Genomic DNA, 14635 nt, shown 5'->3' on the forward strand with positions numbered 1-14635 from the left:
GTCCCCAGAGGGAAAGAAAAATATTCTGAAACCTTTGTGGGAAGACTTACTGAAACATTCCCAAGACAAACAGCTCTAAATCTAGAACGTAGGAATCTTTTGATTTCCATCTTATCATTCAGGTTGCAACCCAATTCTTTGAGGAATTAAAAATAACTGTCCTAAAAATTGAGGACAACTTGTACAACTTGTCTTACAAGTTGAGTCTTTACAGATCAGAAAAAGCCTACCTATCCTTTTTACCAGTCTGCAAACCTCCCCTATTTATCTCAAAAGGCCTGTAGATATTGTAAAAATTCTGGTCTTAGGAAACAAAAGTTCTTCTTGGAGGAACTTTCATTCTTTTTTATGTGCCTTTGAGATATAAATATTCTACCCTGTTTTCTCTCAGAAATGAGGGCCAACTCTTTGAAATGAAGACTTCAGAGAAGTAGTTTTTATCAAAAGGAAAAAAAGAAAATGAAAGGAAAGACTTTTTGGAAACTGAGCAAATAAAAAAATCTTCCGCACAAATAATGAACAGTTGAAGCCATCTGGGCAATTAACCTGAACCTATTCCATCTGCCAGAAACATAATTTGGATCCAACTTCTTAAAAATAAACTAGTGAGTTTTACACTCTCAAACCTGTCTCATGGCTAAAATTTTAAAACAAAAGCTATAAGATCTATGTTTGTATCCTTCTGGACATTTATGTCCGTTACATACACATAAGTATGTATTCATGTTATAGAGATGTGAGATTTTTTTTTAACCATGATGTTGCCAGAATTACTTCGTGAATAACTCTCTTTGGTTCGCTTAAATTAAATATACTCTCGGGAATATAGAAACTACCCAAATGTTTTTCAACTTCATGTGATCTAGAATAATCTTCAATAAATAAAGGCTAGTTTAAGTTCGTCAGTCTAATTAAAACAGCCAAACTTTAGAGTTATCAGCATTGACAACAATGGAGACATACAAATTCTATAGGTTTACTAAAAGTTAAATTAGCTCGTGTTATCTCTATTACAGAATTTATCAGCAAGAAAAATAACTCAACGTGACGATTAGCTGTTTAATGTCTCGTGAAACTTACAGTAATGTAAACATAATTGCTAAGAACAAGTAAATCGATGTAAGTAAGATAAAAGTTTATAAATGAACTTTACAACAATAATTATGTTTTATGGTATGTCTACTTAAAAATAGTTTCCAAATCTTTTTAGTGACTTGAAACCTTACAGTTATATGGAGATAATTTAAATGACAGGTATCCATTAAACATCTAGATTATTTCCAAATATTATAAAATATTGAAACATCACTGAACATAGATTTATCCACTTTGACTTCCTTCTACAGAAAAACTAAAGATATTTGGGTCTGTTAGCAAACATGTTTTGTGCCACATTAAAAAATTTACTATGAGGAAGAATATATTTCTAGAAATCATAAAATGCATATTTTGCCAGTCCACTGAATGCTAGTGTAATAGTCTACAACTGCTTATTTCTTAGTTTTCATTAGGAATTAAGAATTCTAAGGGTTAAGAATGCTAATCAATAATATGTAGCTAAAACTACTTCAAAATAATAAGGGCGAAAGGAAACAACTGTGTATGAAAAATAGGTAAGGCAAGTAAAATTATTGATTGTTCCAGAATTAGAAAAAGGAAAAAAACATAAGACAAAATAAGAATGGATCTAAAAAAAATTGTGTAAGTATTGCGGAAAAACAATCTTGGGAAAAGAGTGTTATGTGTGGTCAAGTTGGCTAAGATTGGAATGGACTGAAAGTTTTTTTTAATGAGTTTTTTTTTTTAATATTTGCTTATTTATTTATTTAAGAGAGAGAGAGCATGCACTCGAGCAACAGGAGGTGGAGAAGGAAAGAGAGAGAGTTCCAGACAGACTCCCTGCTGAGCACAGAGCCTGACAACAGGGCTCAATCCCATGATCCTGAGATCATGACCTGAGCTGAAATCAAGAGTCAGACACTTAACCAACTGAGTGAGCCATCCAGGTGCCCCTTTAATGAGTTTTAATATCAAAACTACACAGCAAAATTAGAATTTATTTTACTCTGTATTAATAGCACAAAAGTTTTCTTGGACTGTTGGTCTACTCTAGATAGCATATTGTGAAGTTTTTCTTTTTAACCTTTTGGATAATCTACTTGGAAAGCAATGATTTTATATCTTACCAAAATAATTTATTGTGCTTCATGTTATCTTTATCAGGTCTTTTATTACTTAAGAAAACTCAGTCCTTACAATATTAAAAGAGCTAAGTTGTGTTCACAACTACGTAACCTTCTGTATCTGCTTTTAAAGTCTGCTATTGTCACTTGAATTAAACAGATAATTGAGTATTATTTTATAATGATTTGTGATCCTACTAGTCAAATGTTCAAACCTTTTGACATTTTGACAGCTTCCCAAAATTAAATTCTAAATGCAGTCCTTTTGACCACACAGTAACTTTGAGATTTCCCAGAGGGTCCCTGGAAAATCTCAAAGGATTTGTATTTCACTGTCTAAAAGAGAAATAAAACATTACGTTTATTTGGTATGTGAAGTTACATGGGAAGCACTGTCAAGTGATTAACCCTTCAGGTTATATTTGTATGAATGCATAGTAATGTTATTAATATAATAGTTGTAAAAATTATATGAAATTCCTCAAAATCAGATATATCCTGGTATAATGTTATCAGTCATAATCCCAGTTATTATTTTAAAGTGCTGTATGTTACAGGAACAACCAAATTTCCTTGTTAATTCCATTATAATGAACTCCCACCGGGTCTTTCACCACAGGTATTTTTAAGTCTTGTCATTCACAGGCAATTATTGCTTTACTCTAAAGCTTTTGCAAAAGTGAGATTCGTGGAAAGGACCCTACCGAGTGTTCTTGACCACTGACAGTGCTGCAAGATCACAAAGTGTTAAACTCTGGGTGCATATTTCACAGCCGAAGGAGCGTCGTCCTGGTATCTGGTCCTGTGCAAATGCTGGAGACCTCAAAAATCACGTCGACTAGGGAGAGAAGTAACGGGCGCTGAAGAAGACTGCCTCCTCTCATGATATGAGAGAAAAATGTCTCTTTCCATTTCTCTCTCACTCTCTGACCACCCTTTGCCAAATTCTAACACCATGAAGATCTTTAGGATTCTTTTGTTTACCTTTGGCCTTGCTCTGGCCTGGAAAGATAATGCCATTTACCACACCTCAGGCCATTGCAAGGGAGGTAATTTAATCTCCAAATCCTGTTAGATTTGCCCCAGTGCAGTCGGTCCTATACTTCCGCCTGTCACAAACTACTCCCTGATTTCCAACACCCGAGTTTCTCTGGAACAAACTCAGCCCTCTCTCTACCATGTTAGGTTCCCTAACCCTGGAGGTCCATTTCTCTGTCACTGGTTAACAACCCCAAACCCAGAGAAACTTGCAGCAAGGCTCTGTACAAAGACGTAAGGCAAGGCTGACCGGAATAAAAGCATCCGTGTAGCCTCCAGACCCTAAAGTCTTACTGGCCCGATGGCTCTCACCTTCCTAGTTCCAAGCCACAGACGTAAAAGGAATTACCAGGAGGTCTTTGAAATTCAAAATCTGCTTCCTTTGGCAGACACGTACACCCCTGGCTGGGGTCAGTGTGAACGAGGCTGTCACCAGGAACTTCTCCTTAGAAAGATCTTGCAGAACCTGATGTTAAGCAACAGCCGCCCAACAAACCCTCGGACTCTGTGGCCGAAGTTGCACTTGATTACCTTTTAGCTGAGCAAGGGGGGGGGGGGGGGGTTGCAATACACGGATTCATACTCCTAGGCTAGGGAAAGAAATAGGGCGTCTGGAACTTATGCCAAAAAAGCGTATTTTGGAATGGCATAATCTGATACTCTTTATTTAACATTTGAAACTTTCAAGAATGTCACAGTTCAAAAGATGAGTTGGCCGAATGCTCCCGATCTCATTGAACTAGTCTCTTAGGGCTGAGACTAGGTCAGTTCAGTTAAAGGGTTTTGTCTCATCAGGATGTGGGGATGCAAGTGGACTCCCAATTAGGCCTATATGGTGTCAGCGATTAGTATTTAAAAAGAGGCATTACTATGAAAACAAAAGAAAAATAATGCATAACGGTTGGAGCAGACTATAAATCTTCCCCAGTCCTGAGGGAGGTAAGATTTCTAGATGTTGGGCTGGAAGCATCTTCAGATGGGAGTAAGGGCAGGCAGTGACAATTGGAGAGATTCTCCTGGTTTGCAGTTTGAATGTCTCTGGTGATCTTTCTGAGTGGCTCACACAGCAAAGGCACAAAAATTGTCCATACATGAGCCGTTGTGGTGATTTCTCTTTAGTTTATATAAAGTTGTCCAGCTTTAGTTTGCAGGGGAAAAAGCAAACTCTGTTCCTAGTAATTTCAAATCAGAAGGATGGGGGGAAATTGGAAATGTTACTTTGGAGACATGTAGCCAGATATTTGAGGAAGCTAGAAGAGTTTAGGCTCTGGGCTTGTGGGTAAATAACAAAATCTTAAAAACAATGAATAGGTCTAGAATCTAATATCCCCACAGATGCACAATAGTTTCCCACTGAAACATTTTTTTCAATCTATAGTCAACCCTATTTCTATCTCTGATAGAAAATCCTAGAGACTACTTTGTTTGCAGCATCAGTCTAGCCTCCTTACGCTTGGCCTGATTATTCAGGCAACTGCAGCAAGAATAGTGATTAACCATGTAGGCTCTTTTAAAGTTTGCTTTTATAAGGAATCTCAGGTTAGACTTTTAAAAGCCTCTTGAGGCTAGAAATCCAAGTTAAGGACTTGCCATCAGACTTTGCTAAATACCTATAGATTTGGGATGATTCTTCTCTTCTCGAAGTCCCCAAAATATCCTGAGGTGTCTGATGCCACCAGGAAGTGACCTTCCTTACTCACCTGGTAAGGATTTCAGGAACCAAGTGAGCAAAGAGCCAGGGCAATTTTCCAGAGGGGATTTATTGGCTTCATAAAGTCAACCTTAATTCTTTAAAACTGTCTGGTCATATAATATTCTGTGCACGTTGTTCTCAAAGAGAACACTCCAGTCAAAGCTTTGGTAATATAACCAGTGTTTCCAACTGTGTCCTGCTATAGAAAGAACATATTTTTATTGAGATTACACAAATAACTATATTGCAATGGAAATAAGACTACTCTCTGAGTTTCAAGTTCTGGAGGAGCTAGGTAGGGAGAGAAAGCAATTGTTTCATTTTTGTTCACAAAGATATAATTTTCCAAATTTCTGGAAGTCATAGATAGCTTAAGAGAAAAGAGGAAAAAGTTCCCTTAAATCTGGAAAAACAAAACATTATAAACCAGTAAATGTTTCAAAGAAAAAGTCATAAAAAATTACACTTATCCTCATGAATATATTCAGTTCCATGTAATTAATTCATGCCAATCTTGATCTTTTGTTAGCAGTTGTGTAAAGCCATCAGTTTCCTTAGAGTTCTGTAAATTCTTACTCAGTTTAGTGGTATGATTAGAAAGTTATCAAAACTCTGTACTTGTCAGAGTCCTTTCCATGAATCTCCGTGAACAGTATCAGTGAAACAATAATTGTCTTTAATGACAAAAGAACAAATGGACATGGTTTAAAAAAAAAAATCCCATAAGACTGTCAGCCAATTTTTCAGAAGAAACTGTGCAAGCCAGAAGGCAATGGCGTGGTCCGTCGAAGTGCTGGAGGGAAAACCTGCAACCGAGAACACTGTGCTCAGCAGGGGTCTCAGACGGAATGGAAGGAGACACGAGTTTCACAGACAAATAAAAGTTACAGAGAAGTTCATCACCACTAAATCCGGTTTAAAAGAAATGTTAAGGGACTTTTTCAAGGGGAAAAAAAGGCCATCATTAGAGTGAGAAGAATATTTTTTGAAGTGTCATGAGTAAAAGCAAACATACGGTAAGAGTAGTGGATCGATCACTTGTGAAGTTAGTATGAAGGTCAGGAGACAAAAGTAAAACTAATTATATCTAAAAATTAGGTAAGTGTCCTCAAAATAAAAAGATATAAAATATGACAACATGCATAAAACCACTTTGTTATAACACACACACACACACACACACACACACACACACACACCTCAAACTGGATTTTAAAGACCTGCGTGTGTGACCTGAAACCTTGATGGCGGCACAGGCAATAATCTCTTGGACATCTAGCATTAGAAACTTTTTCTTCTCAGGCAAAGGAAACAAAAACAAAAATATTGGGACTACACCAAAATAAAAGACTTTTGCACAATGAAGAAAACCATCGGCTAAAAGAAAAGGGAACCTACCAAACGGGAAGATATTTGCAAATCATATATCCAGTAACGGGGTAATTTCCAAAATATATAAAGAACGCATACAACTTAACACCAGAAAAAACATGATTTTTTACATGGACGGAGAGAGGCACCAAACAGACACTTTTCCAAAGACATATGAAAAGATGCTTAGTACCACTGTGGCCAACAGACACATGAAAAGATGTTTAATATCGCTAACCATCAGGAAAACACAAATCAAAACCATAATGAGATACCACCTCAGACCTGTCAGGATGCTTCATATCAAAAAGATAAGAACAAATTGACAAGGATGTGGAGAAAAAAGAACCTTCCTGTACTTTTGGTAAGAATGCAAATCTGTGCATCCACTACACAAAACAGCATGTAAGTTCTTCAAAAATTAAAAATAGGAATCCCAAGTCCAATAATTCCACTGCTGGGTGTTTACCGACAGATAATGAACACACTAATTCAAACAGATATCTGCACCCCTATGATTACTGCAGCATTATTTACAACAGCCAAGATATAGAAGCAGCCAAGGGTCCGTTGATAGATGAATGGATAAAGAAGCTGTGTACACGTACACACACACACACACACACACACACACACACACACACACGAATATCACTCAGCTATAAGAAAGAGATCTTGCCATTTGAGACAACACGGATGGACCTAGAGGGTATTATGCTAAGTGAAATAAGTCAGAGAAAGACTAATACCACATGTTTGCACTTATATGTGGATTCTAACACACACACACACACACACACACACAATGGAATATTAGAAAAAAGGAGGTCTTACCATTTCCAAATACATGGATGAACCTATAGAGTTTTATACTAAGTGAAATAAGTCAAAGAGAAAGACAAATACCGTATGTTATCAGTTACATGTGGAATCTAAAACACACAATAAATGAACAAACAAACCAGAAACAGAATTATAAATACAGAGGGGGAAAAAAAAACCCTGGCAGTTACTGGTAGGAAGGGGCTGGGGGATGCACTACAGAGGTAAAGGAGATTAAGAGGTACAAATTTCAAGTTATAAAATAAGTCCTACAGAGAAAAAGTACAGCATAGGGCATATAGTCCATACTATTGGAACACCACTGTATGGTGACAGATGGTAAACACCCTTATTGAGGGGAGCACAGCATAATGTGTGTAATTGTCAAATCACCATGTTGTATACCCGAAACTGATAGATGTCAGCTATACTTCAATTTTAAGAAATGGCCCTGGTTAAAGATCTGATGACAGTTTATATTAATGTACTTGATGACGGAATTTGGTTGTTTTATGACATACATTTTAAGATAATTACTATAATTGTAACTGGCAACGTTATAGCAGAACAATCAGATTTCTAGGAATCTTATACAATTTCTGGAATGCTAATATTAATGATCCGTTCAAATATAACCTAAAAAATGTTTAGCATCACTTCTTGTTTGACAATGCTTCCCATGCAATTTAACGTATCAGCTAAGCCTAGTGTAACAACTTTCTTTTTTATAAAGAGGAATAACAGCTATTTTGAGATGTTTCAGGGATCCTGTAGAAAATCCCAAAACTAGTTCAGAAGCCAAAAGGTCAAAATGAGAAGTTTGTCAAAATATCAAAGGGTTTTGGACACTGACTAAATAGGACACAGATCGCTATGAGACAATACTCAATTGTGTGTTTAACCAAAGTGACCTACGATTTAAAGGCAGATAGCGAAGGTTACACAGTTGTGTGCGAAACTTAGCTCTTTTCATAGTGAGAAGACTTGGTTTGGTTTTTTTGTTTTGTTTTTTAAGTAAACAAAGACCTGATAAAGACAACTTGAAACATAGGAAGTGATTTTGGTAAGACACAAATTTTTGCATTATAGATATGTTAATTAAAAGGTACAGAAAAACTTTCACAATCTCTTATCAAGAACAGACCAATAGTTAAGAAAGTTTTATCCTTTTAGCAGATGAAAGATAATTTTTAGTTTTACAGAAGTACACTATTGATATTAAATCTTAGTATTCAAAACCTTATCATAACATTATTCACTTAGACCCAGTGTGACTATACAAGGTCAGATTGCCTCTCTTCCCAAATTACTATATCCATTTATTATCCTTTATTCTCCTCTTTCTCATTCTGAAATAACCGATTTTTCAACTTTAGGAGAATATTTTTTTCTCTTACACATCTAAGCACATCTCTATACTTCATACCTTTTCTCAGCTAAAAACACATCCTACATTCCTCGCATACAAAGTCGTTCCTCTTATTTAGTTTTAATTACAAATATTAATTAGAATGCTTCACTTTCAAAAACCGTAGTTTCTAATGAAAACTAAGGAAGCAATTGTGAACGGTTACATCATCATTTTTTAGACTGGCAAATCTAGGAATACATTTCACAATTTCTAGAACCATATGCTTCCTCATAGTATAATTTTTAGTGTGGCTCATGACATGTTTACTAACAGATCCAGATATCTTTGGTGCCTCTGTAATTGGGAGCCCAAAGTGGTACATTTATGCTAAATTAATAATGTGTCCTTATTTTCTGTATTTAGAAATGATCTAGATATTCAGTGAACTTTTATCATTTAACTTAGCAAAATTCTAAGGGTGAAATTACCAAAGGGGAGATATTTAGTAGACATATCTTATTGTTGAGAAGTTTATTTCTAGGGGCTGCCTGAGTGGCTCAGTTGGTTAAGCGTCTGCCTTTGGCTCGGGTCATGATCCCAGGGTCCTGGGATCGAGTCCTGCTTCAGGTTCCCTGCTCAGCGGGGAGCCTGCTTCTCCCTCTCCCTGTGCTGCTCCCCCTGCTTGTCCTCTCTCTCTCTGTCCAATGAATAAATAAAATCTTTTTTTTTAAAGTCTATTTGTAAACTTTTATTTTACTTTTATTTAATTCACTTGCTCTTAACAATTATGTTTCGATTACCCATGAAACTTTTATGAGACATCACACAAAGTTAGCGATAAACCGTAAAGGTTTCTTGCTGACCAATTCTGTAACAAACAGGTGTTTGTTTAATTAGTAAACCCAGTTAGAATAAAATCTGGATATCTGCATTATATTTAATGCTGATAACTCTGAAGACATGCCTTTTTAAATTAAACCAACGAATTTAAACTAGCTTTTTTACTGAGGACTATCCCAAATCATGTGAACTTGGAAACATTTGGGTGTCTATATTTCTGGGAGTTTTAGGAATATTAAATTTACATAAGTGCTTACATTTCTTTATGCCGGTTAAATAGAGCTTTTTTACAAATTAATTTTGGCACTACCATCCAGAGTCAGAAAAATATCATGTATACATAACACACATCCATAGATGTATGTAAACTGACAGCTACAGAGACCTTATGGCTTTCATTCTAAAATTTTAGCCATGAGTCACGTACAATAATACAAAACTCACTACTTTATAAACAACAGTTGAATACGAATTGTGTTTCTAACAGGTAGAAGTTAAGTTTACCTGCTCAGATGGTTAAAGCTTTTTTATTTATGTTTATTTAGAAGACTTTTAAGATTTATATTCACCCATGACAAGCAGTCATATGGAGGCTGTGAACTAGATTTGGGGCAAAGGAACTTTCATAGAAGTTTGTATTTTGAAAAACCTCTTTTTTTTTTTTTTCCTTCAGTCTCAGGCAATTGCAGGCAGTGTTTTAGTCATCTCTCGGAATGTTTACATTTCAAAGACATGCTAAAACTTACACCTTCCAGGGACAGAGAATGTTTTCTCCTAGGGTCCTTGGGGTATATTTGTCTACTATCAGAAATCTATGGCAATTACTATTTAAAGTTTTCTTTCTTTTTCTTAAGTGTAAGAAAGTTCCATTTCCGCTGTCCTGATCTTTTAAAATATTTACAACATTTCGAGATTAATAGGGGAGCTTTGGGGTTGGTAAGCCGAGGAGGACTTTGAATTGCCTCTAGAGCCACATTTCTGGTTATTTAAAGACTCAATTGTGAAGTAAAGACAGTTGTTTTTAATCCTCAAAGAATTGGATTACAGCTTGAAAGATACCAGAGGGCTGACCCACCCCATCAAATATACTTTTTTCTCTTTGCTTCTTTATATCGGGGAGAAGATTTCCAACTCGGAAAATTTTAAAGATTTCTGTGTTCTAGATTTAAAGCTATGTGTCTCCGGAATGTTTCGATAAATCCTTCTACAAAATTTTCAGGACTTCTTTTTTCTCCTCGGAGTATATTGTTTCATTTCAGCTTAGAAGAAAAGGCCTTTAAAAAATGTTCCTATCAGGCTTTGAACACTAGCCTCTAATTTGGACAATTTCTGACTATAGAGCTCCTTGAAACAAATCTTTTCAAACATCGTGTGAAGATTCAGCTAGGACATGGGGCGCCTGGGTGGCACAGCGGTTAAGCGTCTGCCTTCGGCTCAGGGCGTGATCCCGGCGTTGTGGGATCGAGCCCCACATCAGGCTCTTCTGCTATGAGCCTGCTTCTTCCTCTCCCACTCCCCCTGCTTGTGTTCCCTCTCTCGCTAGCTGTCTCTATCTCTGTCGAATAAATTTAAAAAATCTTTAAAAAAAAAAAAAGATTCAGCTAGGACAAACAGAAATACTCCTGGCAGTATTGAGGTCCTTTTCCCTCCTTTTTCTTTTAAACCAAAGACATACCCCCCAAATGACTCAGCCAAAACCAGTAAACCTTTTATGACTTAACTACTGACTCAGGAGGCAGCCCCAAAGACGAGGGTACAAGAGACACAGTTCTCCCAAGATCCAGAGCCATTCCTTTTTTTTTTTTTTAAGATTTTATTTATTTATTTGCCAGAGTACAAGTAGGGGGAGCAGTAGGCAGAGGGAGAGGGAGAAGCTGAGCAGGGAGCCTCATATGGGGCTTGATCCCAGGACCCAGGGATGATGACCTGAGCCGAAGGTAGACACTTAAATGACTGAGCCACCCAGGTGCCCCCAGAGCCATTCCTGAAGATAACCAAAAGAAAGACTTAGTTCCCCTAAGAGCTGGCAGTAGTCAGCAAGACAGTATCTGTAAATGATATACAACCCACATTTCTGTCTGGCCATATTTTCAGGGCCCCCAAACCTGACCATCGCAGGGCCGCCCACACATGTAGAACCAAGAGCCTTCATGCCCCAGGCAGGCAGAAAGCCAAACCAAGTCCTCAGAACAGGAAAATAACAGCTGTCCCTGCAAAGGACAAGTTTTAACCAGAGTCACAATATAAAGAATAAATTCTCACAAACGTTTTTTTCCTGCTAATCTGAATTTGAAAAGTAAAGGACAATACAGAACTGTTACCCTCCTTTCTGGAGTGGGCACTACAGAACAAGACCCAGGAGAGCTCACTTTGGTAAGAATTCTTACCCTCTGCCACTCCTGCCAGTTTTCCACGATCTCACGTGCAGGCTCCAGAGCACGTAAGGGGTCTCAGCAGGTCCCGTCACGGTCACCAAACTGTAGAGGAGGAAATGTAATTTTCCCTCTACCCTTCTACGTTCTTGGCTGAGACCCCCCTATAATAAAAAGACAGATGAACACGATGAAAATTTTGATAACAGGTGTATCAAAGCTCCACAAAGAGGAGACTCAAAAGGCAGCCAGTCACTTGAGGTTTATAAACCATCCTGAGCCTAAGAGAGTGGTGTGGAGCTTCAAAGTGGGGAAGGTCACCGCTCTTTCTCATACGGTCCTGCGAGCTTCTCCTGTGTCTGCAGTTTCTCAAAATAATCAGCTGAAAAAAGATCTTTATGCAAAAGAGGCATATTTTGGGGTGGCATTTTCTGCTACCCTTTAATCCCCGAGGTCGGCATAATGGTCTGTAGCAGCACAGAGAACTAAATTATTAACTAAAACTATTGAGGAAAGAACAGTTGCTGATCAAATTCAAACCCAAATGATCAGTGGGAATTGTCCAAGTTTGCCTGGGTGCGTGGGGGCGTTTTGGGTTCTCAGTATGCAGTGAGGGAAGAGGAGAGGAGAATTTTAGGCAGAGACTCAGGCGCATGGAAGAGTATGGTTTATTCAGAGACCGAAAGGAACTTGGTATTTCTACTACTGTATACTAATCCTACATAAATGTTTATTTTGTTGATTCTCTTTGTCTCCAGTACATTCCATGGTACCTGACACTTACGCAGTGAGTACTCGATATTTTAAAAATTTTAAAATTAGCATAACAAGCTTGAAGATCTATGACAAGGAGGTTAAGAGTCTGAGCTTCATAAGTGCAATTGTAATTGTACTTTTTTTTTTTTTTAAAGATTGCTGAAACATCTATATCCACTACTTTCTTGGTAAGAAAAAAGAAATCAGACCACACAGTGCAACTCACACACTGCAAAATTCACTTAAATGTGGGTAGACCTGGGTCAGTCTCTGGAGCGGTGGTGAGGAAGGGGACTCAGAGTAGCACCTCGACTCTATTTTTGCCCTGTTAAACATACCATCTGTACATTCTGAGAAAATCCACCTTCAGGGAATAAAAGTTGAAGTCTGTCTGAAAAAGTGGGATTTGGTTTTCAAATTATTCATTAAATAAATGTGTTTGTCTGACACCGTGCTAGGCACTGGGCATGCGATGCTGAGATAGGCATTGTTGCGATTCTTTGGTAATGGACAGTGTTGGTGACCAGAAAGTAACCTGTTGCACTATAATGTGTGCGACAGGTCAGAGCTGTTCCCTTGTCCTGTCTCCTGCACTCATTTATTTTGTTCCCACACTAACCTAGACCCAGAATTCAACACCTCTACATGTTCCCCTTAACCATGCCTCAGTAATTTGGAAGAAGTCATAGTTCAGTCTTAAGGGAGTGATTTGTGTAGTAGTAATATGAGTTGCGACTGTGTACCGAACCTTATTTAAAACAATTTCATCTTGGATTCTCCAGAGATTAACCAGATATAAGCTGCCACTTGGCTATCCGTCTTCTGTTCTGCATGTGCAGTCCTTGGTTTTGAGCCACACCAACCAGATTCAAACATGGAACCTCTTTGGATTCCACTAGATGAATCTGTTCACACAAAAGCTTTTCACATAATCTAGATTTCACCGAGAATGTGGTAAGGGACAGATAGGAGGAACTTTACATCTTGTACCCCCAAATAAGCTATTTAGAATGCATGTAATCTGATTTCTGTTCTCCGTGACCATTCAAACATAAACATATGGGTAGAGCTGCTCTCCCTCTCTCCCTTTCTCTCCCTTACTCCCTCTTTCCCTCCCATAGTACCCAGCTTTGTCAGGTCATCTCTTCCTTATTGTGCAGAGCAATTCAATCCTGAAGGAGTTTCCACTTCCAAGTTTCACACTTGGTGCTCAGCAAAACAAAAGCTGCCAGCTCCACCTCCCTACTCAGTTAACATAACCAACTTTCTTTAAGAGCATTTTATAGATTATGTTTTGTAACATAAGCATATTCTTATATGTCCATCAGCTATCCTAAGTCTTCCCCCAAAAGGACAAGCTGATGAATTAATTTTTCTGCTTCTCATTGTAATTGCGATAAGTGCTGTCACTAAGAAAATAGGGTGTAGTGAGAGATCGTATGAGGGTTATCTGACTCCCATTTCAGAATAATGAAAGGAGGAAGCAATTATCCTCACTAAAACCTGGATGGGTAGCCAATAGGTAGACAAAACAGTTGAGGGTATGAGTTGTAAGAGAGTAAGAAGAAAGCGGTTCACAAAGGAGGAGCAAAGTCTCGGGTAAAAATAGAACAATGAATGAGTACAGAGGGATTCACTTCTTCCATGATTTTTTTCTCTTGTGTCATCCCTTCTGGGGCATTCATCATGTCCTCAAAGACGATGTTTTGGAAAATGCTGCTGAGGGGTGTCTTTTCTGGTGGTTGCCTGGATAGTTTTTATAATTTCCCAAAACTCCACAAAGGAAGATTGTTCTCCAGGTTGACCTGAGGGTCCCTACTGTGTGATGTGTTTCAAGTCAGTCCCAGACAGCCAGTCCTCCCCCTCCTTTCCGTCTCCAACTCCTCTCTGCTCTTCCTACTCTGTTCCCTCTATTTCCTCTCTCCCCATTCATCCTCAATCCATTCTCATCAGGGTTCCACCTCTGACATGCCCCCAACATAGCCCCTGATAAGGCCAATGACTTCCTTGCCATTAATCCAGGTGTCCAGGTGCATGTATTACTCTTACATGCAAATTGTATCATTTTTTGCTATGATTTCTTTTTCCATGCAGAAGTGATTTTTTAAAAGATTTTATTTATTTGTCAGAGAGAGAGAGCACAAGCAGGGGGCGCGGCAGGCAGAGGGAGAAGCAGACTCCCCACTGAGCAAGGAGCCCGATGCGGAAC

This window comes from Ursus americanus, chromosome 16, assembly GCF_024610735.1.
Source record: "Ursus americanus isolate L20-20 chromosome 16, mUrsAme1.1.p, whole genome shotgun sequence".
NCBI lineage: Eukaryota > Metazoa > Chordata > Mammalia > Carnivora > Ursidae > Ursus > Ursus americanus.